Source organism: Gambusia affinis, linkage group LG09, assembly GCF_019740435.1.
Source record: "Gambusia affinis linkage group LG09, SWU_Gaff_1.0, whole genome shotgun sequence".
NCBI lineage: Eukaryota > Metazoa > Chordata > Actinopteri > Cyprinodontiformes > Poeciliidae > Gambusia > Gambusia affinis.
In genome coordinates, this window is record NC_057876.1 from 7,243,557 (window position 1) to 7,269,907 (window position 26,351).

The 26,351-nt window shown below is 39.1% G+C and overlaps 1 long non-coding RNA gene across 1 annotated transcript in view; it reads right to left on the reverse strand.

Annotated features, from left to right (window-relative positions):
* Positions 1 to 2,314: 2,314 nt before the first annotated feature.
* The window catches only part of LOC122837297, a 30,624-nt gene continuing 6,587 nt past the window's right edge, over positions 2,315 to 26,351 (reverse strand). The window contains exons 2-3 of the long non-coding RNA XR_006371744.1: positions 5,127 to 5,199; positions 2,315 to 2,399 (exon numbers count right to left, since the gene is read on the reverse strand). This is a non-coding gene — a long non-coding RNA (uncharacterized LOC122837297). The remainder of the gene's footprint in view (positions 2,400 to 5,126; positions 5,200 to 26,351) is intronic.

Below are 26,351 nucleotides of genomic sequence, written 5' to 3' on the forward strand. Positions count from 1 at the left end.
TCCCCACCTTCTCGTTGGCGTTGGTGAGCAGAGGGCTGTCATTACCTTCAGCTCTCATCAAGATGCATCCTGAAGGTCAGGCCTGATGAATTGGAGAGACAGCTACGTCATAGAGAGCAGCCATTATCCAAGATACTGAGCGAGATTATTCACTCTCCTGGGAAAGAGCAGATGCGGAGCAACGTAGGTGCGGATTAAAGAAAGATATAGATATATATATATATATATATATATATATATATATATATATATATATATATATATATATATATATATATATATATAAGGAATGGAAAGGCAGAGATGGGAGAAGCTCAAACAACACTTCACCGACAAGTCGCTGTGAAATACTGATGGGTGATCGGTGACAAAACTCCCCCCTAACCACTTAAAGCTGACACCTCGGTGCAACTGTTTCTCTCCGCAGCAGGCAGTCAGGGATGACATCGGTGTACCTGAGAGAAGCTGCAATAGTCCCAGCCCAGTTAGAGCTGACACCAGGAAACAGTCTCCTTCCCCCGCTGCCTCTGTTTCAGCTCAACATTTTTCCTCAGCGGAGATGTCCTCTGACAGAATCCTGTGCTGAATCCTCTCCACAAGGCTGTTAGCTAAAGATATCCCCTCAGGCTGGATTTTAAGGAGGGAAAGGCCTGCTGGTTTGAGTGAATTCAAATAACATTGATCTGTCCCCTTATCGCCAAGCATTTTGTTGCCAATAATCTTAAAATGCAAGGATGTACCACGCTACTTCCTATTATCCAACCAGTCGGAACATCACGGGGTGACAAAAAAACAAGGTGCTGAGCTTGGCAGCTGACGGGATAACCTGTCCTAATAGGGTTCTTCTTGAACCTTGAGCCCATCTTCCCATCTGCCTCTGGTTTTCTCTGCAGGCTGTGGTGATGAAGTGCTTTGTGCCTGCAGTAGACCAGCAGTGTGCCATGCATGATAAAAAGCAAATGATGGTAGGGGAGAGCCAGGGACTGAGCTGCTGGCACAACGCTGCAAAGCCAGAAAAGCACGCACTTAGACCTGGGAGTGAAAAATGATTGGAATGGCAGTAAAACATGGATGTAAATTGGCTCAGCTCGTCCACATGGCCGCGTGCACTGAAACGACACGCGTAAACAAAAGCAAGTACCTGGATTTATGTGCAGGTACCAATGTGATGGTAATGCGCGGAGACAGCCACATGCGCAGATGAATGAAGGAGGAAAAAGAAGCGGTGTCCTTCTCATTTACCAGCATCCTTTTTGTAAAGATGAGTAAAAAGAGATTGTGTACTCTTCAAAAACAAAATGTATGCAGTTTTTCGTCTCTCTCAAGTTAAGCTACATACATTAGACTCCTGTTTATAAATCAGTCTGACAACACCATGCGATCTCAATGATGAACATTGCGTTTCCAGGGAGACGTATTTATTACACACCAGGAGAACGGGGAGATTTATGTATATTCTTCAGGATTCAAAATTGACTAAAATCAGCTCAAGCATAGATAATTAATAAAAATCAAGAACTAAATGCATTATAAATCAACCAATATCTACTCACTTACGAATGACAAAGTAAAACACGTGCGAGACACGAGGAAAGATTCTCCGTCCACCACTGGTCAACACAGAAACAGACTTCTAAGGACAATCAATGGAGACCAATTAACCCAACATGCAACCTAACATGGAAGGTGGCCTGAGAGGAAACACACATGCACTTGGTGGGGGGAAAACATGCAAACTCCATTCAGAAAGAGCCCAGACAGGGATTTGAACCCAGGACCTTCTTGCTGCAAACAACTCTTCATCATCCGGCAAATCAAAGAAAACATAAAGGACAAACAAATAACACTAATTGTAATCCACATATAAAAGCTGGATTATGTAACTTTTATGCAAAATATGTTTTTGGTAAAACTGCCACCATGTTGTGACTGTCTGAAACATATTGTGCATAATGTTACATAATGATGCTTTAGTAAGTGGATTACAATGTTTTGTGTGCATATCATCAAGCGCACTAGGTGAAAGTGGCTCTAATGTAAAGTGCTTTGAGTGGTGCGTTCTAGAAAAGTACTACATGAATTCGGATCGCTTACCTTTGAATCAGAACAAAATGAAAGTTGAACAATTGGTAGGAGCTCATCTGGTCATCAGAAGCTGCCAGAAAATGGGTTTCATGGCCTTAATTCTAACTCCTAATTCTTCCTGCTGTCTCACAACTTTGCAAGCACCAGATCACAATCTGAGCAGAACAGAACAAAACAGAGCGCCTTACTTTTAGGTCACGGTGGTTCCAAGCTGGGTTTCTGCGGACATGCGCCTCCGGACAACAATCCAGCAGACGACGATCTAGAGTACGATCAGGTCATTGCAGGTGTGGTGACTTTGGATCTCAACAGCACTGTTACGATGACAATGGGAAACGAGACTTGAAATAACTCACTGAGTTACATTGAGGACATTGCAACGGTGGATAAAAAAACGAAAAAACAAAACATAATGTCGTGCATTAACTCTGCACAAACCTCACACAAAGTACATGAATAAAAAAGGTGGACAAATGGCAGAATTAACACGGTTGGAGAGAAGGAAATCAACTCCTCCAGGATGAGACAGATTTCACACTGTCGTAAATAACAACCAAGCAAGGTTGTGTACTCCTTATGTTTTAGATTCTGGACTAAAATACAAGTCCTTATGAAGTGACTTGCATTAAGACAATTATGAAGATGCACATTTGAGGTGTAAGTGTCAGTATTAAATTAAGAGTAGCCTTTCTAATTTGAAGTCCTTCTGTAGCCTTGATTGTCACAGTATCAACTGTAGGAACCTTTTCTTGGGAAACACTCGTCTATATTTGAATGGTGGATTATCTTGTTTTTGCTATATTGAAGGAAAATGGGCCTCTGTCAGTCCTTGAAACGTTTCAATTATTTCCCTGATTATACACATGAACACGTTTAGTAAAGTAACGTCTTAGTGGCTTCATGTTCTTAAATACTTTTGTTGCGTTTTCTAGTTTCTCTCTTTGTCATGTTGTATTCGTAAGCCAAAGAAACAGGAAGTTATGTGTTACTAATAAATTCTCTAGATACTCTCCTAAACTTAAAAAATTATACATTAAAAATATCTTCTGGTAAATTTTATTAAATGAACTGAGGTGACTTTGTTGAAAAAAAAATAAAATAAAATGTTGCTGGATTATTTCAATGATTTTCCAAGTATTTTATTGTCTCTTTTGAAAACTAAGATAATTTTATGCCGCTAATCCAGAAGGCAATAGAGCCCTATGCATGTTGAAGAATATAACTGAATACCACAGTAAATGTAAATACAGCAAGTATTTGATCGGTGTCATTTTAAATGACACAAAAAAAAGATGATATTGCCATCTTTCACATTTATCTGAGTTTTTCTATACAACCATCTTGCAGATTCGCATATTGTACAGTCATCCAGATATATTCAGCTCAACATTAATCTAAATGAAATGAAAGCTGACAAGAAAAAAGCTGTGATGTTAAAAATGCCTGTGTTTCTTCTTTTAGAGCTTATCGTACAAAAGAATGCATTCTAGGGGGATACGTTCAGCCGAATAAAGAGCACGACATAAAAAAGGCAGAGGTTTGTTGTTTTAAAACAGATTACATTATTCTGCTTATGAACAGCAGCCATGCCTCAGGGCCAGTTCTCATCTCTTCTGCTGCGGGTCTTTAGTGACTCCCAAAATGGGAGGTTTGAGCTGATGCGAACCCCTGACTCTTTGTTGTGCCGTATCATCTTCTGCGTTGTTCTCAGTCAGCAACCGCTTAGCATCTCCTCCGTTTCCTCTAACACTGAGAACATGCATGCGATTTGACATCCACAGATTCTCCAGATGATCCAGTCTCGCACTAGCTCAGCCTCATAACTGAGTAGGTGGGAAGGCACAAGAAAATGTCATTGAACTTTATATTTGGAGGTGTTGTTTGCTATGAGGTGATAAAATTGCCAGTATACAGAAATATTTTTTTCTTAGCTTTAACTGTATTTTAGAAGCGAAGTGTGGACCGCCAAGTTTACACACCTTTTTTTTCACCAGTTTATTCTTTGTACCTGGCAATACAGAGCCATACAACCAAGCACACGTTCACAAAGTATGTCTTTCCATATTCACAGGAACTTTGCACCGACTTCCATTCAATTTTCATACATTTCTATAGTTTAACCTTGACCCATAGCCTAAACATTACCAGTACATTCCTTAACCCTAAGCCTAACCTAAACTCAATTCACTCCTAACCCATAACTAAAAACAGAACTTCTTCTGTAGGTCTTCACAATGTAGGATTTGTCAGAAAAATGGGCCTTACAATGTAACAAACACAAGACCACACACTTAAAAACAGTTCAAACTCTCCATTGAAACCAATTTGCATGTTTTTAAGCAACTAGAGACAAAACCTTAAAGCAAACTACACATAAATTAATGAGAAAAAAAAACAAACATATATATATATATATAAAACAATGACAACTACAAATGTGAAAACACATCTTAAAAAGCACATCAAGGTACTGGAAGAGGTAAAAAATATGAGGTATTGCTGATTGGATGAAGGCGCAATTGACTTTTGAACCAGAAGTTATTCTGAAAATAGTGAAGCTGAAGGAGAAGACTGTAGCTTTAGGTAATATCACGTTCTTGAAAACATGCACAAGTATGGAAGTATGTTCCTGTGTTCAAGTACCAAACCATGTGATGGCACAATTCAATATTACTGCCAGCATGGTAAGTAGAGAAGGTGAGTAAAGGTATCGCTTCTATATAACTACTGATTTGTCTCAACAGAAAAAGACAGAAGCGCAGCATCCATATTTTCAAAATAATTCCCCAACACAAACTACATTTCCTCTAAAAACTGGCTATATTAATGAATATATGGGTATACATATGCATATATGTACACCAGCATGTGTTATTTATGCCAACGAATACACACAAAACATAGATTTAATTCTGAAACCAAGTTCTCTTGTTCAAGTCACAAAAAGAGTGATGGTCAGGGCAGACGAAGTGAGAGAGCAATAGGGAAAGATATTAATGTTGGAAGTTGAGAAGTACAATAATTTATATGACACCACTCACCCTTTTTATCGCTGGCTTTATGGCACGATCTCTCATTCCCCATGCTTCACCTTTAGGCTTCTCAGTGGAGCGTCTGCAGAGTAAATCCAGGGTTATACGGCACTGTGATGGACTTATAGATAACTTTTCTTTGCACAAGTGTTGTAATTCAGCCACATTGCAATTTTTTAGAGCAAACCCATCCTTTGAAGGCACCGACACAGTACCTCAATCATAATCAGCTCGGGACTTTGTCGTCTTTTTTGTTTTTCCTGCTGCAGATTCTAACTGGGCCTTAACTTGAGGTCTTTGATTCTCTTTTTTTCCTGAGGCAACGAAACAACCATAGCCATACCACCACCATATTATACTATTATGATATTGGCCTTGATATTGATATGATGTTCTTTTTCTGAAATACAATTGTTACCTTTACACAAGATTTAATAGACAGGTCCCTTACAAAAAGTAAAACTTTTCCCTCATCAGTCTAAACAATATTGATGTCACTGTCTGGCTAAATTCAGACAAGGCTTTTCCTCTGCACTTGTAAGACACAAAACTCTTTGTTGGATGCGTTATTTCTATTACTACAGGGATTGTTATAGCTTATGTCTAAAAGTCCTATAGCATATGTCTAAAAGAAATTGTAATTGTGTAATATTTAGAGAAAGAAAACATCACAGACTAGTGAGAAGTATCTAGAAAATTGGACCAGATTAAAAGAATAGTATACAAATTTAAAATAAAACATTTGGTTACATTCGTTCAAAAGAATTGTCACCAGTGAATTCGTTATTTGTTTTTTGATGTGTGATATATTTTTTGATTTATGTACTTAAGTTAAAGATTGAATTTTTCTATCTTTTCCAACGATAAGGTCAATTTTTGTGCTTTACATAAACACAAATCAATTTGCCAAACACCAACAAAAATTCCAAACAACATAAAAACAGCAGAGAATGTACATTAAAATACAACAAAGACTTAAAAAATATTGTGTGTGTGTGCACTTCAGTCTGGTTCCTTGTCAATGCTCAGAGGATTAAATGAGGCGAGAGGAGTTTCTTCTCTATTGTGAGGGAAGAGAAAAGGGTAGGTTATGCTTCCAAACCCCGCCAGTACTACAGACATCATTTAGAAGAAGATCTCAGGGGGTCCAGAACAGACAGGATGACCCGAGCTGACCGGTGGAGCCCACGCTCAAACAGTCCGACATCTTTGCACAGGTCAAACATCCCCCTCCAGGGTGTGATTAAAAAAAGTTAGAGGTGTGATTTAGCTTGGAGCTACACCTCTCTTGAGTGTCTTCACAGAAACTGCCTCACGTTCATGGGTATTGACATCATTTTCTTTCTCAGGATCTTCACAATTCTGACATATTTGAGATAAAACCAGTTATTTGGTTCCACAGTTTAAGAAACATTGAGGCCTTGCTCCTTTACTTCTCTTTCCCTGACAGCTGACAGGTCTATAATAAAAAAATATAATATACAACAAAACGTTAAATTAGTAACGTTGCTAATGGATCATACAGGTTAGTGTTTTTGTTTTACTGCTATACAATTGCTGTAGCTGTGATTAGTTTCATTGTCCACATGGTTCACTCACCTCAGCATGCTGGAAGCTTGAAAATGAAACAGAAAGCTACACTTCTGGTAAAGATAGCTAGGAATTTTGAAAGCAATTGCAGGCTCTCACATCATATAATACTAATGTTTTATTCCCACATCTTTAGTTGATCCTCAAATTTAAGTAAGATCAACAAGACGTTGACTTAACTCCAAAACCCTGTACCCTGTCCTGAATTGATTGAACACTGTGAATTTCAAACCCTTGATCATAATACATATGGGCAATTCAAAACAGGGGTGCAAAGTCAAAAGCAATACATAGAAATGCATGTAAGTAGAGTTTTTCAATGAATCCATGGTAGGCTCTCACTAACAGTTCTTGGTCAATTCCCCCCTTCACCAGGTAGTGCCTGTGTTGTTATTTCGTAAATTTCTACCTCCATTTTGTAACTTAAGCAAATAATGTCAAAATAATGCATCTCATATATTTATAGTATTTATATTTTCTTTTTTATATAAATAAGAAAGTAAAGAGCTTAAACCCAGCATTTGGAAAATTTTCAAACAAACTAAAATAGCCATTTGCAAACAGCAACTGGGAGATGTTATTTATTGGAGATCATGAGGGGATTATGGGAAATTACTTTAAATTGCTGGCCATCAGTGGTGGCATCAGGCATAGTCTTGGTGTTTGTTCATTGAATTATAATCAAAATGAAACATCCAAAGACGGACGGCTTCATTTTGCACCCAGGGGTGTTAAACAACCAAAACTGTAGGGAAGGATGGAACTGAATGACAGCCTTTGTAAGGTAGTGTGTTTCCATGGCAACAGACAACCAGCCGCTCACTCAGCACTTGTACAGTGCAGTACAGTCATCTTGACCCAAACAGCAGTGGTCCTGCCATTGGTTTTTATCCCACTGCTGCCACCATTTGTAAGGTACTGTGGTCAAGAATCAGCAAGGTGAACAAAAAAAAAAAACAGCATCAGCCACCAGTTCCAGATTCTTCTGGTTACTTTAATTTGTTACTTTTGACTTCGACAACCATCCCGAGCTTCCAAGAACTCACTGTTTTTATAGCCAATTGGCAACACACCTGCACTTGAGTGGACCAAGCCACATTTAAACAGATCAAAGAAAAAAACCCAAATCTAAACAGAGAAACAAGAATAAAATTATTAATCTAATTTACAAACACATCTACAGAAGTTTGCAGAGAGAGAGATGAATGAGATTTAGGAGCATGAAGACAGGATAGGAGCTGGATGGAGCCAGCGAGAGGTAAATGAACTGAACATTTGCAGATGCATTAGGTTTGCTTATGAGGAACTGTATTTTTCACTGTTTCTTATTTTCTGTAAAGGTTTAGGTGTTTATTGTGCACCAAGGGTTGGGGTACAATAACACCTCATCCATGCTAAGACACTACCCTGCCTTGCATGAGAATAGGAGGAAACTGGAGCTTCACCCAGCCAAGGTATTTCATTACTATACTATATACTATACTATAATCATCAACCACTGTACCCCAATCTGTACAAACTTGCACTTATTTATTTATGCACCCGGCATCATGCCATGTGAGCGTGTCTTTTCAAAGGCTGAAGTAGTGTCAAGAAAAATCGTTTGAAACCTAAAACTGTGGAGAATTGTTGTTTCTTAAAAAAATGAATGAAATCATCCAAGTTACACAAGCCTGAGTTTATTGTCCAAAATTTCTTAAAAAATCAGAAATACAAGGAAAAATTTAACTTTGGTAATATAGTTAATGTGTTATCATTAAGATACTGACAGGATTGGTCAAAACAAAATATTGAAAATAATATCATGAAATTATAATGGTCCACATATGTGTTACTTTTTTGTTCTTATTAGTATGTAGTAAAAGATCACACTATTTTACATGTATTTTGTATTGGAGGTTGTATAATATTAAAGCACTTTAACACTCTGTGAGGAACATTATGTTCTTCGCTTTATATGCATACCTCTACTTAAGCAGCCAGTATAACATGGTTACTGAAAGGAAATATAAATAGTCATCTTAATAAACTTCCTGTTAGTTCATTTAATCTGTTACATATTATGACATTAAGTTCTAGATAAATTACCAAGGATTAGCTCTTCCACTCTCTGCACTAGTTAAAAGGCTGGCTCTGCTGAACTGACTTATAAAGGTCAATTTAGCTATGATGGACATTCCTAATTAGCCTGGAAAGAAAAAAAAAACCTCTGCATGAGGTCCGCTAAAGCTGATAGTCAGACCTGAGATGTAAAGGTGTGTTACAGCTGAGAGAAATGGAAAATTCATATCTACATGAATATATGTCTGATGACTCTTTCTACATTAACAAGTTCATTCTATTTTAAAAAGAGACTGAGTTTTCACACAATTGTACATTAGAAAACATACCCTTTTGGTGCAATGTGAGGTTAGGTGAGGTTCTGTCCACACGTTATAGGAAGTTAATATTTTAGTAGTAACTTCTTTGCCGGCTGAATTTAGTAGACATGTTGATTAGTAGGTCATGTTACACTTGTTTAACCAAATGTAGCTCAAAAAACCTTTAAATCATTGTCACATTCACACCAGATGCTTATTAACACTGAAACTAAAAAATATTGGTAAGGAAAATGAAGGTTCACCACCTTTAAATGTACTAAGAACAAAAACACAAAGGATTTTTCCATCCAGACTGGGCAGGTGGTTCAAAAGGTAAGACATTAATTTACATTAATTTATTCATTCAACTCAGCCTTACTTTTGATGCAGACGGGAGTACCATGTGGTGCAACACATTCAGTTCAATGCCCTTTTTAAGTATCACAGTCACAAAGCATACGGCATCAGTGGTAGAAAAACAAATACTCCAAAAGTTCCGATTTATTTACTGCAAAATCTAAACAATCACAATCCAATAGTCCAAAACAACATAGTGAAAAGTTCTGCTCAGATGAGTTTTGGGTCTTCAGGTCAAATTACACTACTACTGTATACAGAGCCACCCAATGCAAAGGTTGTGGCATTTTACAGGTTTATAAAATAGTGTTCGCATAAACTGCTAAGAAGTTATCTTAAGATGCTAAAAGTCTGCTTTGGGCCTGGGTCCAAAGGTTTTAAGAGAACTACATCTGCTGTAGGGCAGAGCAATTGAACTGCTTTCAACAATTAGCAGAATCTCACTTTAGAAATGATAATATATCCCTTTAACAACAACAACTCCAGGCTTTGCTGTTGCCCTGTGACGCTCTGAGGGTTTTATATGAGCAGTGCTCTCTCTTGGCCTCATTTCATTTTAAATCTGCTCATTTCCTATCTGATGCTTTTTGTGGTCTTCCAACTGACCCCGACACAAATATAATTACTTTGAGTGCAGTGTGTTTGTTGCGAGGCTCTGGTAGAGTCTAGCCATGAATGTCATGGTATTTACACAAGTTGCAGATGTTTTTCAGTAGCTTAAGTCACACATTTACTTTCAAAGCCAAAATAATATATATTTTTTAGGTCGAATAGCACTCACGTCTCAGCTAAATGCTTTCATTTTTCAACCTCAACAAGCAATAGTTAACTAAAATGGCAGCTAAATGTTTTGGGGGGTTTTTTTCAGACGACTATATAATTAGTCAGATTAAATTTTTAATAGAACATCTGCTGATCTAAAAAGGAGGCTTGGGCAGCTGTTGATACACCCGTAGCTGTCAGTCATGTTTTATATGCCCTCACTCTTGATTTCCCTAAGGGATAAAAGACAAGAGTGGAAGAAAGAAAGTTAATCAAAGGAGTAGTTTTGAAATTAAGAGAAAGTGAAAGTTACGGGATTGGATCTTGAATCCATTTGGTTTACTTCATGCCTGAGATGAAGGCTCCAAATAGGCTCCGTTGTTTCCCAGGTTCACTGATTAGGATGGTCATGGCTTATAATGCAACAATAAAGCAATGTTTTTACACTCCATTGTCTTGTTCATGTGCATTTTTATTTCATCCACAGGAAAGCACTGAGCAGCAAAATTAGTTATTAGTTTGATAGAACTAAAAATCAGCCATCGTTCAGCATTTTAAGATTAAATGCAAATAACTTGTGATGTTTATCGTCTTCCTTTGTGAATAATTCTGAGCCTCCTTTCAGAGTCAGACTATTCGTTTTGAAGGGTATCCAGAGTGTGGCCTCACTGTATGATTACACATTTAACTCTGATATTGGTGTAATCCACAAAAGAGTGTAACCCCATAGCAACCCACCTGTGGATATGCATTTTAGGGCTTTAGCGCTGCACGCCGTCTCCTCCTATCTCAGTTCCCGCGGCTTTTTCCATCACACATTAGCAATTTGGTACATTTCTCGTGATGGGGTGCTCATCTGCACTCCACCTGCATTTTGGGCAGCTGACCCTCCAGCCAAGGTGCCTCCTCTAGCAGGTCTGAATGTTTTATTCATACATGTAGAGCTCAGTAAACAGCTGAACCGCTACGGAAAACAAATGTTTCTGTCACCTAAAGGGAACTACGTCTCCTGTTTAAGGAAAACAGCTTACATCTCCGTTCGCTGTGACGCTGTGATCCTGAAAACATTTCAGCAACCAAGCAGTGAGAATTTATTTCATTTCTTGTGAATCAAATATTTATGTGCCAGTTCACCTCCCTGTTTAACTAGGAATATATCCTCACATCTTGGGTGTTGTCAGCGAACTATTTTCCCCCTAAAATAGTCGGGCTTTTCTAAATTAAACAATAATAATGAAAAACGCCCTGATACATTATATTATCAACATGACATTTATATATTCGTTTCCATTAAAACTTGTATAAGTGATTACATTAGTTCAGGTTGGTGCCATAAATTGATTTAAAAGTTAAAGTTGTAACTAGGAAGGCGTTAGCTTAGCACAGCTTCTAAAAATTTATTGCAAGGAGAAAGTCAGTGTTTACTACAATATTCATTGATATTAGTTGAACATATATTTTACTACCCTGTTTCTCAAAGTAGGTTAATAAAATAGGTTCAAAACGAAACCCTTTTTTAAGCAGCAATTGTTCATTTTGAAGTAGCAATCAAGCTAATCCCATATAAACTTGAGCTTCCATAAATAAAACTAGTTTTATGAAACCAAAGGAGGCATGGAGCTCAGCTGAGTCACATCTTAGCGCTATGCTTGACATTTTTGCGTCTGACATAATCTCAATGAACGAAACACGAGTGATGCAGATCAAAAATATGCTTCCATTTTTTTTCTTATTTGAGGTATGTGGCTGCTCAAAGTAATTTAATTACAACCAATCACCAAAGTTATCCTTCTTTAACCAATAAAAACATCATTTTCAAACTGGTTCAGACCATCAGATACTGCACGTCTTGTTATGCAATATAGTTAAAGTCTGTTGTTAAATGTACAAAAATGATATATGTTATTATTCTAGGTCATAGTTTCTGTTATAATGTTTTAAAGAAATTCACCCTTCTTTCAAATAATGTTACAACAGTTTGCCAGAGACAAAACAAAAAAAGGAAACCAAGTGATGTTGCATTTTAGGAGAAAAAAACAATAATGTTCATCTAAAAATGATACCAACACATATGGCATCATTGAAATTAATGCAGAGGGATTCATATTTAAGAGGCAGTCATATGAAAAATGTTTTACAGATGAGAAACGACTGGATCTCGGTGTGATCATGGCGGCATCACGTCAGGGACACATTACAACACTTCCTATTGTACTCAGTGGTATTCTATTACATATCAGTGTAATTTGTCCACCGCCTACCATTTTGTAATCATTCTCATTAATATCAGTGATCCCTTAACTCGGTTCGCGGCACTCTCTACTGTTTCAGCTTTGACCTTCGAAATTCCATATCAAAAGTCTTGAGATGAAAGATTCACTTTATACGGTATGCAGACGGTAATGCGCTTTTATTTGATCTTCTGCGAGGTTCCCTCACAACGTTTTTGATGAAGCCAAGGGGGTTGGCGCAGACGAGCGCGAACATCTCCGAATTGTCAAGCCCAGGCCTTTCAAGGCAATCAGAGCATCTGAACCGGTGGCACTTTTTGATCGCAAAATGTCTCCCCTCATGAAAAATGCAAGAATAACCCTCATGATCAATAAAAGCTGGCATGACTGGCTCCCAGGTGATCAGACAGAGTACATAGCATACCTGCCGTGTGACAGCTACGCATTGTTGAATGAGTGAAATTGACGTCAACGTTCAGTAATCACAGAGCTCCCTGTCTTCTCTCCTTGATGATTCAGAGCGAATCAGACACAGTCTTTGATCAGTCTCTGGCGCTGTACCCAGGGACCAAGAGAAAGAGACTGGCAGTACAGAAGATAGGGTAGAGACAGCCATGTATTTACCCCTGCATTTCAATTTCCCTATTGATTATTCACGTCCAGTCACTGTATAACAGCTTGGCAGAAGCCAAGTGCAGAGCCAAAGCCTTTATTACTGAGGATCTGTGCGAACATTATAGCTTTTGCTGCATGAAACAAATGCTTGAAGCAATTATAATGATTATAATTATCTGCTGGGAGACATGCTCAACGCAAATTGGCTCTGTGTCCATAATTAAGAGATGCACCCCGATTTTAAGGGAGACGAGCGAAGTTTTTTTCCGCGGTGCTTTTTAAAATATAAAGTCCGAGTGGCGCAGCGTTGAATTTTAATATCCATCCTGTGGGGGATCATTTGACCCCCACTCTCTCCCAAAAGGGTCCACATTTGAATATGATCACCATTTATAGTCGCTAATTATACATTTGAAAAGGTAAAAGAAAAATGTTCGCAGCCTAATTTGCATCACTATGCTCTCGACGGTCAAACGGCACAAATGGACCGTCCAAGTCAGACTAGGGGTTCATTTCTTTTTTGTTTTACTAAAATAAATTCTGGAACTCACCTCAGATTGTGTGCAACAGTATAATTTCCTCTCCATAGCAAAGCCAGGAGAAAGCAGTTGCATTAGAGCAACCCATTTAGACCATCCCCAGTGGCGGCCCTTTAGTAACAGTAGCACCAACCAGCCATTCCAGGTGTGGGTTTATGTATACATTAAAACTCATATTAATTTTGATTTTTATTGCCTTTCCACTGCCTTCACAGGGGTGCTGCTGCACAAAATGAGGTTAGCCAGAACACCACCCAAAAGGGGTGGCTACAGTAAAAAGAAATGACAGTGGAGCCACACACCAGATGCTGTCGTAGCGGGAAATGATTTGATTACGTCCGACATCCGTTCCTCTCAGGCTGAAGCAACCTTTGACAAACTTTTCCTTTCTATTACATCTGATGGAAACTTTGGAGAAGACTGATTCAAAGCCTTTCACTGTTTTGGCAGGCAAATATGTCCGCTCAGCGCACACATGCATACACACACGCCAGGCCGCTATTAGTGTTCGGGATGCCATCCTTTTTATGCTTCAAGTGTTTGCGCAACTCATAAAATGTAGATAGCGCGGTCACGTTGTTGATTGGAGTTTTCAATTGGTTTCAGCTCAGTCCAGAGTAGGCTCCTCTGTTCCGACCACAAAGAAAATGCAGTCTCCATCTCTCACAGAAAATTGGGTTTATAACTATCTGTCAACCCTGTATGCGCAACGCTGCACCTGCTCCTTCTCCTGCTCTTACCCCAAGGCGTTTACTTCCTGTTCCTCTTTACCTTTCCCGCTGCAGCCTCATTTCTCGGTGCAAAAATCAATTGCTCATTATGTATTCCCACACTGAATGCCACATATCACATCTCTGTAGCTAACAAATAAATCCCCGACTGTTTGTTGTTCACTCGCCTGGCTGTGCTCTTTCCTTTTCTTGACGGTCGCTCAACCGATCAACTACAGATTTAGTCCGCATAGTGGCGGGGATCCGAGTTAATTGGACTGCCGAGTTTAAGGAGGTTTACATAATTTGGCCGAAAGTTGTTTATTGCTCTAAAAATCAATGCCTTTAGATTGGATTAGCTGTAACGATGCTGTACGCCGTTGCTAGGGTATTATTTAGTTGTGTCTTGTTTGTTCGACGTAAACAGGCGAACGCTGTTTGGAAGGTCGCAGCATTCACCGCTGCGACCTTTGGCTCCATTAAAATCTAACCTCGTCTTACAATTTTTATTGGATGTTCTCCTTCTTTTATGACGCACACACCAAAAAAGCTGCTCCTCTTCATTCTACAGCTGCTTGTGCGCTCATTTTTACCTCGCCACCCTCACAGCAAAACTTAGCAGAACTCTATTTTAAACTGCCCAATATGTTAAATGTTTAAAAATTTTTTTAGAAAAGACTTTGTATGGATGGAACAAGGACAAACTTCCCTGACAGCGTTTTTGAGGTTGTTGATTGATTAAAACTATGTATAAAGAACTGATAGATTTATCATGACGGTGATTGAGGTTTAATTTCTTGATGCAGCAGCAGAACCTGCTGCGAGACCATGATTTTCCAAGGTAGTTTAGTGCCCTGGAGGCTGTAATGATCACAGTGATATAATGATGATGCAGTGTGTCCTGAGACACACTGAAGGACACACGGATCCAAAAGGCGTTTGTGACCTCGCACTCCGTGTACTGACTTTTTCCAAACTGCCAGAATCTTTTTTGCTATACTTTACAGTGCAGAGTTTAAAGGAAATGTCGGTTTTCAACTTGTTTTTGACACAGTCATCCAAACATGACATTTGTCCGAGTGTTGTTGAGCCATATCTCTTGCCGTTGGTCTCGTAAACGGTACAACAACAACAAAAATAAATAAAAATGAGGCAGGTGTTTTTCAGCCTCCTGGACAAATTGCCATTGTTGCTATTGTTTTTCTACAGAGTGAGTGTCGCTCTAACCAAACAGCAATGATAACAATTTCATGGTAGAGTCTGAAAACACATTCATTTTGACAGGTGCACATTCAACCGAATATAGCCGATGGATTATTTACTGTAAAAGTGACATCATCTTAAAAATGCCACCTAAAGGAGAACTTGTTCATTTTAAATTGTGCACATTTTGACCCCCACCTGTTCACAGCTCAGTATTTGTGAATTTTTCAGAATATAACTCAAAGTTATTTGTTAATAAAATTGCCAAATCGCAGTGGTTATTAAAGACAAGAAGGGGTAATGGAATGTATGAGGCAATTCCTTAAAGGTTTTTCAAAAATGCTAAAATGTCAGTAAGCATGGGACAATTAGCTTACTTTAGGTTGTAGAAATTAACCAGATATTTATCAATAATTATTGTTTTTAATTTATTTAATATTTTTATGGATTCCACATTTCCTTTGCAGTAATGCATTTTTTTAAATCCAAGTTCTGTTTATGTTTTGAGCCCAGCCAGTAATGAGGGTTGCAAATTAGCTTCAGCCAGAGTCCTGCATGCAGACAACCTCTTTATTTTTTGTGTCTAATTGTTAAGCAGACGCATAAAATAAAAGCTTAAATAATTAAACAGTAGTGCCTTAAATATTCTAATAAATAGGATGCTCATTCGGGATGGTTAAGCAGTATTCATTGTCATTAATTTCTTTGCATGGTCAAGTCTGTTGCAAATATAACCTTTTGACAAGCTTATTTTTTGTATACCTTAAAAGGAACTGAAGTAACAGCAGGTGTATTTTTCCTTAAAAAATAAAGGAAATGGTGAAGTGAGTTAATTAGGAGAATTTGGAACAGCTGTGGAGGAAAACAGAAAGGGTCAAATTGAGAAAAAGTGACTAATTAGCACAAAGGGAACTAAATTAGACACAGTGGAGCTACAAATTAAGAGGTGAAATATGTTGACATTGATCTAGAGGATGAGCTAAAACAGAACACAATAAGTAAGTAAAAATCTCAACCTAAAGAAGTTAACTCATTACAACACTTTTCTAACGATAAACAGAGAACTGAACTGAATATGGCAAGACCTTTTAAACATAAATAAACAAGGAAATGGTTAAAACACAAATGAAAACCAAAACATCCAGGAAGGTAACGCAGGTTGGCCTCAGGTCAAGATATTGCGGTGGTAAGGTTTTATTTATCTTTGCATTCATGTACCAAAAAGTGAGCTAGTATTTGTGTGTTATCACAACAAATTGTAAAACATTAACTGTGAATGGCAAAATATTCAAGTTGTCAAGCATGAATTGAGCTCTGCGTCCTCAAGTCCGAGCACATTTTATTTATCTGTTTTGTAGTCTGCACAGGATTTATCCCCTCATGTGTGGAGGCTGAAGACGAGACGGAGGTGAACACGGATTTCCCCATCATGTCTTTCCGCTTCGGAGCCTGGCTGTTCTAGTACCTCTAGTCCTCCAGAGGGGACAGGGTTAAATCTCAGGAGAATCCCCATAAGATTAAACAACAGCAACCACACAGCGCCAATGTTGTCCATGTCCTTCTTCTTCCGTTGTTTCCACAAATGACGCCACATTTCGGTAGCGCACACTTCTCAAGAGCAACTCTTGGCAGAGAAAGAGTTACTGCAACACAAGGAGATGTTTCTCTGCTGCCGACTAAGCTGGCCGGCGGAAATGCAATGCACTTTTTGTAGAGCAGAGTACGGCCGGGCCAATAGAGCGGCGTTATATGCAGTCACTCTCGTGTACAAGAGGTTTGTCACGTCAACAGCTGAATAAGATGCAGACGTCTGCTGTGATGGTTCGTAGATGATGATAGGGCGCCATGAATATATCTCATGTAATTGTTTACATCCGTTGCTGTCATGATTTTTAATGACATAGTGTGAACAAGCTGATTCACGTGTGATTTTTATTTTATTTCTCGTTTAAAGTTAATATCCCAAATGCGAAATTGTACTTTTTCAACATTAGCAGAAAACAGGCATTTTTCGGCACATTTGCAACCCAAGTACATCTAAAAACCTGAAAAAACCCCCCCCAAAAAACAAGGAATCTGTAAAGGACCTGATACTTTTTCCTCAGCAGTATAGCTCTCCTCTTTTCAGCACAGAAGCATGTGTGACTGTGTGTTTCCTGCCATACTCCTCAGGCTTCCTTGACACACATAAAAACAGCTGCAAGGAGAACTCGGTCCACAAATCACACGGAGAACGCGCACAGCACAAGTGGGAAAGAAGACAATGAGAAGTTATGATTTACAACGCAGCCAACCTGCTGCTGCTGCTGCTGCTTGGGAGTTAACCATTTACCCGCCAACAACCGCCGCTCACATCTCGACGAAGAGCTCACGACTTACACCACACAGCTCCGGGCTTGGCGCTGAACTCTAAACAAAACCAGGTCAGCCCACATGTACAAGTGGTGAATCCTGGCAGCAAAGTGCTCCACTTTCAATGGAGGCCAAGTGAAATACTGAACCAAAAAAAACACGATTCGAACCTCTCTCAAGGCTCTTGTGACGGGGAAAAAAAATAAGTCACTCAAGAATCTTCAAGGGCACGTTATTGTAATGTGATCATTTTATTTTGTGAAATGAATGACAAGAGGCACTCACATCCAGAGATGCCCGACATCACTCACTGTATGGAAAATATCTTCCTTAAAAAGAATCCAAGTGTTTCCTTTTTAGACAAATACTATATAAAAAAAAATTGTAATATGTAAATCTAAGGGGCTGCAAAAATAGACCCAAAGCAAACGTTTCAGATAAGGCGAGAAATGAAGACAATTTTGAGATCGTTAGGAGGACAAGATGGAGCGGACGAGTGGGCGGGTCATTGGAGGACATTACGTTAGCGCGGGCGGCTTAGGAGGAGTGTGGATCCATGGGATATCGGATGTTCTGACCTGGCCTGGTGGAGGCCGTGAGGATGGATTGGCCACTGCGGACCCGCCGGAGAACGCTTGAACAAGGGAGAATGAGAGATGGGGTGATGAAGGTGTGCAGAAAAGGAAAAGAGTAAGGAGAATATCAATGGCCAGACAGAGACGCGTATGGATTTCTCTTCTGTCTCTTCAGAGCCCGACTTTACTGCAGCGCAGGAGCAGATCGAATAGGGAGAGAGAGAAAAAGTGCCTGCTGAGCATCCCCAGAGAAATCAACACTTATGCATGAAAAGCTTCTTTGACTGTTAACTTTGTTTCCCTGCTCGTCGTTCAATAGAATGCGCTTATGTCTTCGGTGTCCCCCTGTTTACAAGTTGATGCAATAAAAGCAACATAAGGTGGTGACAGAAAATAATGAATACCACATAAATTATATTAAAAAGAAAAAAAGTCTATGCCTCAGAGATGACTAATATTAAAAAAAAAGGAGAGGAAATATATGAATAAATGTAGTTATTACAAAATCCTGCCTTGTGAGTATTTGCATAATTTCAATTACAGAACAATGACACACTTCCTTCCTGATGTGATTTGTGCTGACTTTTAATACCATCAGCATAAACAGAGGAATATCGCATTGATTCTCGGGCCGAGTCTGTCAATATCTACATCCACATTCATATATTGTGAAAATCTTGTAACGCAGAGAGACAACTAGAGGTTATGTGCTCTGAAAGACGTAGGAGCAGAAAACCGTTGATTCCTAACTTATTTCAGACTTACTTCGGCATCAATCAAATACGACTCATGATACCAGGATAAGTCGCAAAACATGTAAACAGTAAACGGAAAGCCGAGTCTTCTCTTCTATTTAAAGGGCATATTTCTTTATTTTTAAACAACTTTTCTTATTTGGTTCTTTTTATAACTATTTTCACTTTTAAGTCCAAATTCAATAAATACCTGACGGGGAAAAAAAGCAACCAAGAACAAAGCCAAAATTTAAGAGGGAATGATGATGGCGCATACGATATCGGACAGCGGCATCCGAGCGTAAAACAATAGTCATTGAAGAACAAGTTTTGCAAGTGAATCTCAAGCTCCAATTTGACATCGTATCGTGGAGATTTATATCCCCATTTTTCCAGTAAGGAGAAGGAAGTCAGGGGAAATGTTGTCCGAGAGCGATAAGACTAGTCTACCTAAATTATTTTTCAAGGTGGTAAATATATTTTGACAAAACTGAAAATAAAAGCGAAACAAAAAAATCTTTGGGTGTTGAGGTTTAATCTCTGTTCAGGTTTTGAGCAGCATTGTTAGTCTGACGCACCAGTACTATTGGTAAGCAGGGAGTGATTGTGTAAGTCTCACATTTTGCCACATATTTGGTCCATGTTTTTCTTATGAGGGCTTACAAGAAGTTCTTCAGAAATTATGTCAAAGCAATCAATCTCTTTAAATGTAAGATAGTTTTCTTATAGCAACTTGTTTAACCCAAAATCATCAATTCAAGACTTTGCTACTAATGACAATTTTGCCTTCATTTGGCTCAGGCACTTAAAAAAAAAAGAAAAAGTAAATGTTGCAGCTTATTATAATAGTGACATAGTGTCACTATTATACCCCCCATTGTTCTAGGGGACTTTTGACTCAGAAAAGTGGGTTTTAAAAAAGGTTGACAGTTTTGGATAACTAAAAAAGGAAACTTGCTAATTTTACGAAACGTTTAAGATTTTTTGAAATTTTCAAACTCTGAAATATGATAGTCACCGTTTAAAGTGCTAAAGTTAATTCAGAGTGTATACCCATCATCTTGTTGTCGTTGTTGTCTTCATTTCATCTGACTGCTATTTGATAAATGGCACTTCTCGACACTGAACAGTCACAGAGATCTTTTTTAATGTCCTGGTTAGGCCATTGACCGTGAAGCTTCAGGCCTATTTAACGACGGCAAGATCTCTTTTGGAGCAGAACAGAACGAAACAGAGGAGAATAGAGCGGTGTCCTTTGATCCCCAATAGGGGGATCACCTGTGAAGAAGATAATGAGTAAATCAATAGTCCAGTTGTAAAACTCATACTAAGCTGTGCCTCCTCAGCTGGGGGTATCTTAACAGCAGTCCTTTAGACTCATCTGAAGCATAACGACAATAACTTACATTTGCATGACTAGTTTTTCCTCAACTTCTGACTTTGTTGATGTGAGTTACTCCAAATCTGTGCTGTACAGAATTAGCTACATCCTTTTAAAATGCGTGCCATTTTGTGAGGCTGCTACAGAAAACAAGAGAGTATGAATAAAACAACCTTAGCCTGTATATTGATATTGCATTTAAAGACAACAGCCCTCAGAAAAAGAAAAAAAAAAAAAGACAATGCTAAGGTGAGATTCCAGGTTAAAGCCATAACTCTACAACCTAGGAAATACAGTTGTTCCCTCAGCAAAGTCAGTGCCTCTCAGAAACCTTTCTGTTAAATATGAAACAAAAGTGAGAGGTCAGATGTGTCAACTTAATAGAAAAAGGTTGAGGCAGGAAGAAACGAAGCCTGTGAATCATCAGGAGTGCTGCAGGATGGGTCTTGCTATTGCTTTAAGTTGTTACTATGAGTTTCTAAATGCTGGCTGTAGACTCCATTCAATGATCAGTTCAGCTTATCCTTGTCAGTGAAAGCAACAAAATCAATTTTTGTTTTCTTTGTTTTACTAATTAGTGAAAAAGAAAGAAAATAATCGTTGGTGTAAATTAGGATGATGCTTTCACAAGTTATCTCCTCCATTACTCATATTGAAGGATATTGTAGGCAACCGCCTACAATATTCTAATTATTGAATGAAATAATTTGTCACAGTGTTAAGATTTGCTGTCAGCGATTAAGCAATGTCGTGGGAAAAATACTATTTCCAAGCACTGTTCAGGTGAAATCACCTCTCTCAATGTACACTGAGAGATGAAGTGAACAACACGTACTACTTCCTTAGTATTGCAGCCGCTAGTGACTGGGGTGTATGAGGCCATAAGAGAGCATTGTGTCCTCAGAGTTTATGTGTCAGCAGCAGGGAGAGCAAGCGAGTGAGTGGATTTGACAAGGACCAAACTAGATTAGAGGATCTCCACAACTATTGGATCTTATCGGATGTTCTCTGTAGGGGAAAAAAAAAAAAAAAAAAAAAAGAGTCAAAGTACTTCTAAGGAAGAAACGGCGTCAGTGGGTGACAATATGGGTCAAGGCTGGGAGCAGGTTTTCTTAACCGATGGACTACTTTTAATTTCTATCTCAATTTAGGTAAATTTTTTTTAAAATTCAATTGTACTCCCACAAAAGTGTTATGCTGAAAGGTGTGTAGAGAGAAGCCAGTCAAACGTGGGTGTACAGCAAACAAATCTGGTTTATCAAGTCTCATGAACCACAGCAGATTTCAAAATGGCTGCCGTCCAGAAGGCCACTTATATACCAGTTAAGCCCCGCCTTCTCAATTTACACGGGCCGATGACCAGAGTGGGGATAAAATGAGAAACAAAGTTAACTTTCAAATACAACGTAAACACTAACAATTATTTATCCAAATATCATTTTACGTATACAAATGCAACGTTTACAAATCATGTTATTCTTTTTACGTACTTTAAGCTTCAGCCAATTAAACTCCAGCTCTAACTATAAAAGAACTGGGTTTGAGGCGGGCCTCCTCATTAGCAGGGTCCCAAGATGGCTGCCACAAAAGACACGTTCAACATTTCAGCCATATACACAGACATTGAAGGTTCATTTACACCCTCTATAATTCAAAAAGTTTAAGGAAAACTCATTGCTTCTTAACAACAAGAAGTGATTTAGCTTCTAACTGCAATTAAAAGGAGGTAAAATACAGACAGAGAGAGAAAGAGAAAACCAAAGAAGCATGCTAGCTGTTTTTGATGTCTTGATTTATGTTTTTCAGGTCCTGTGGTATCCACTGAGCCTTTTAAGGCACCTATGTGTCTCTTGCCTGAGGAGATACCTGTTGTGTTCAAAATCGTAGCTAAGGGCTCCCGACTAACATCAGAATGTGTTGTGATCTATTCAGCAAAGAGGTGCACCTCGAACAATGTTGCTTTGAAAATTATTTGTACAGAAAAGGAAAAAAGAACTCTTTACAAGCTGGCCTTTTGTGCAGGCAGCTGACGATGTGTTTGCCTTCATCAGAGCTACTATCTCTAAAACCTTTGTTTGCATTTGTTTAGCGGCCATTCTCACCGAACGGAGCCCAGCGGACCAATCTGAGAACACATTTTATCCGCGCGCAATAAATTTCGTCATCAAGCCCAAATCGCTCCCAGGCTACATGCTGCAAGCCCTCAAATCGAACACAATCATTTGCCCAGACTCTTTATCAGAGCAAGGTCAGTGAGTGGGTGGAAAAATTGCCCACTGCTTGACCTGTTTTATGCTGAAACGGTAATGCATTCATTTTAGCTGTTGGACATTTTGCTCCGAAAAGCCCGAAAGAAAACAAAATTTAGAGTAATTTGACACGATTGCTTATGTTTCTTGTTACTAATGCAATCTGTGTGCTGTACAGAGCCAAAGCACAGATTTACTGTGTTAAGCTCATAATTGCCGGAAAATAAGAGAAGCCAGACACTTCCAATGCGAGGCACGAATATGTTTCAGGTGTTCATTGGAGTGTATTTGATGCTACAAGGCAACAGCATGTCTCTTTGTAGGAAAAACTAAAGACAAGCCGCCTTGTGCTGCTGGATCAAGTAACACTGGACTGACTGCTCATCTGTTGCGTGTCATTTAGTTTACGTTATATTTCACACCACATCATATATTAAGGTTTGTTTCATGAAACTCCATTGTTGCGAAGGGAAAGGTGTTTTGCAGCATTGTTTTTGCCCAAAGATATATTGCTCAACTCAGCTTTTTATCTTAGATGAGAGTCTGGGGCTTACATTAGCCGATTGAAAAGCTTAAAATATCCAGTCTGATCTTTTCCCAAGAAGTGTGCTTACTAAACATAAAGTAACACTCTGAGTGGAAGTTGTTACCATGTGAAATAGGCCACAAGTTACTGAATCTGATGATTTAGTCAAAAGTCCAGGTGAGCAAAAGCTAGGAGCTCAATCACTGGTTGCACTGGTACAGAACTAAATCAGCAACACGTATGGCAGCAACGACAAGGATCAGACGGGGAAACACAGGCACCGGTGGGATTAAATACACAAGAGGTAATCAGGGAACACGAAACACAGCTGGGAGGAATAAGGGTAGCCAAGACGAGACGACACAGGAACTGAATTGACACACACAAAAACCAAATCCTCACAATTCTACTGTTCCGAAGAGATTAATACAATATTAAAAAGATTTTTACATGGTCAGCAGCAATACTCAGGTAGGCTGGGGTCTTTAAAAGTTACCCGGTTGTTACTAGGGGACCTGAAATGTGTCAAGAGATCATCCTCCATTCCTTAAAGGTGACCTATTAAGTCTAAGGGCTACACAAAACATGTTCAGCACATTTTTTTACACAAAATATTTCTGTGGCAATGAGAGTTTAGTCTGGTCAGTTCTGCCTTGAGCTCCTTTAAGAATGAGTTGCTTCTGGGTCTCTTTTCACTTTAAATCCAAATAAGCTGTAGCTGGCCACACCCCTAACTCAATGTTTACCGTGAAAATGTTTAAAAACGGATGCGCAGTTCTACAGCAGTACATCTTTGAGAAGCTTCAGTATGCAGCAAGTGGTTTCTGAATGGTAGGTAAAAAATAAAACACTAGTGTTTTCCAGCAGCCATTGTACAGTGGTAAAACAAGCTGTCCAAACATTCTGAAGCTGTTTGAGTTGCTAGGTGAGAAGCTGGGCTCTGGTAGGGTTAGTAGGTAACAGTGTACTGCCTTTCAGTTATGACTTGACAAGGTTTTTGAAATGGCTTATTTTGCAGACACCAAAAACCATTATCTTATTGCCAAAAAAAATAGCTGGGTGGGTTTTTTAAGCACTTGGTCTGTTTTTAGAAGTAGCGGAGAGTCAAATGGAAGTATAAAAATGTGAAAAATGTGAATTTTACCACCAACAACTATATAAACCATTGCTACAAAGCAGGATGGATCCATGTGTTTAAGTTGTTTTTGTGCTATCACTGGACCAGGCAACGGTTCTACTTTGGGTGACCCTGTGTGAACTGTAGCCTCGGGTTCCTGTGCTGAACAGATCAGATTTAGAGGCACACAGTGTGGCCTTCTGCTGCTGTAGCTCATCCGCCTCAAGGTTTGATCCATGGAGCATTCAGAGATGGTGCTCTGTATACTGTGGACATAACGAATGGCTTTTTGAGCTAGTCTCTCCTTTTTTTTATTATCGCTTGCCCATTCTCCTCTTATACAAAAGGGGCATTTTCATCCCAAACAACTGCTGTTCACTGGATATTTTCTGTTTCTGTCCCATTCTAGATTCCTACTATCTGTAATCTTAAGACTAATTATTCTGATACCAACCAACATGCAACGATCAAAGTAACTTTCTTCACCATTTTTGATCAATTTCAAGTTGCTTTTATCATGTCCAGATACCTGAATGCATTGATTTGCTGAACTGTGATTGGCTGATGAGCTATTTGTAATAACCCAGGTGTACCTAATGAAGTGGCCTCTGCCACATATTTTGTGTTGATGCTCAAAAGAACCCTGTAAAAAATAAAAACAGTCTTCCCAAACCACAATTTCTCCCATAAGCAAGTTGCATAAGCTCCGTACTTGTTTTATGTATTTTGTGCTATCTTCACATCGAGGGGGAGTCCAAATCTAATACCTTGGGGGAGGTAAGTATCTCACAGTCTCCCTATTCTCATAATGGCCATCGTAGTGAAGGAGATGAGAGGAGAACCAAGGAGAAAAGACCTTGGGTTGGTTATATATTCAGGACAGAGTCTCGCGCTAATCCACATACACTCCAGCTCCATCCCTCGTGTGTGCCCTGCCCTTAAGAAGACAAACAATGGATATCCTTCACTCTCCTCCAGATCACCTCTTTCAACACATTATCCTTCATCTTCTCATTCTTGATCTTTTTCATGTACCCGCATATTTATTTTCATGTAAAACAGAGAGTCCTTATCAATAAGTTAAAAAAAAGACAGTGTTTACAAAAGTGCCCACATGAAAATAAATCTTATGCAAAACAGGGAAGGAAGAGAAAAAGAAGGAAAAAAAAAAAACCCACGGTTCGCTTTCTGTTTGTGTAAGAGGGATTTTTCGTTAAGCCCAATTTAACAGTCAGTGAGTTTAAGCAAAGGTGCTCCACACTTTCTATTCTGCAGCATAAACACTCAATATATGCTAAGCCTCATTCTCTGGGTGTGCATAATGCTGCCTGGCTCTCACCGGGCTCCCGCGGACCCACACACTCTGCCCTGTCCGCCTTACTCCTTCTGCCAATAACTGCTAAGCCAGATCAATATGTCAATTCACATTGCAAATGTTGGGTCTTGACTTTGCAGGGTAATGTCTGCTTGTCTCTGCAATTTTGCTCTGTGAAATTCAAGAAAGGGGGGAGGGAAAAAGACAAAAACAATTCCTCCCCTCTCCCATGGACACCGCTGAAAACCGCAAGCGTCTTATGAACCCGATGTTGCACTCTGGTGAAAACAACGTGTGACGAGGTCCCTGTCAGCCGCGCCGGGCCGTGAACCGAACGTTATTTTCACAGGTTTTAAAAACCGACAAAGGGAAGCATCGCTCTCTTTTCTTTCTCAAGACCTTCTTGTTTTAAACAGAGACCATAGCTGCTGGGACCAACAAAGTTTATCCACGCCTTATCCAGAGGCCGCTACGATATTTAAGCAAAAGGAGTTGAGGCAAGTGGAAGTGGAGTTGAGGGGGGAATGGCGAGGAGAAGACCTGAAGCTCTTCTCTAAGAGCCCAGAGACCCCCGCAGCTCTCAGAGAGATCAGTTCTACTCCGAAAACTCTATCTACA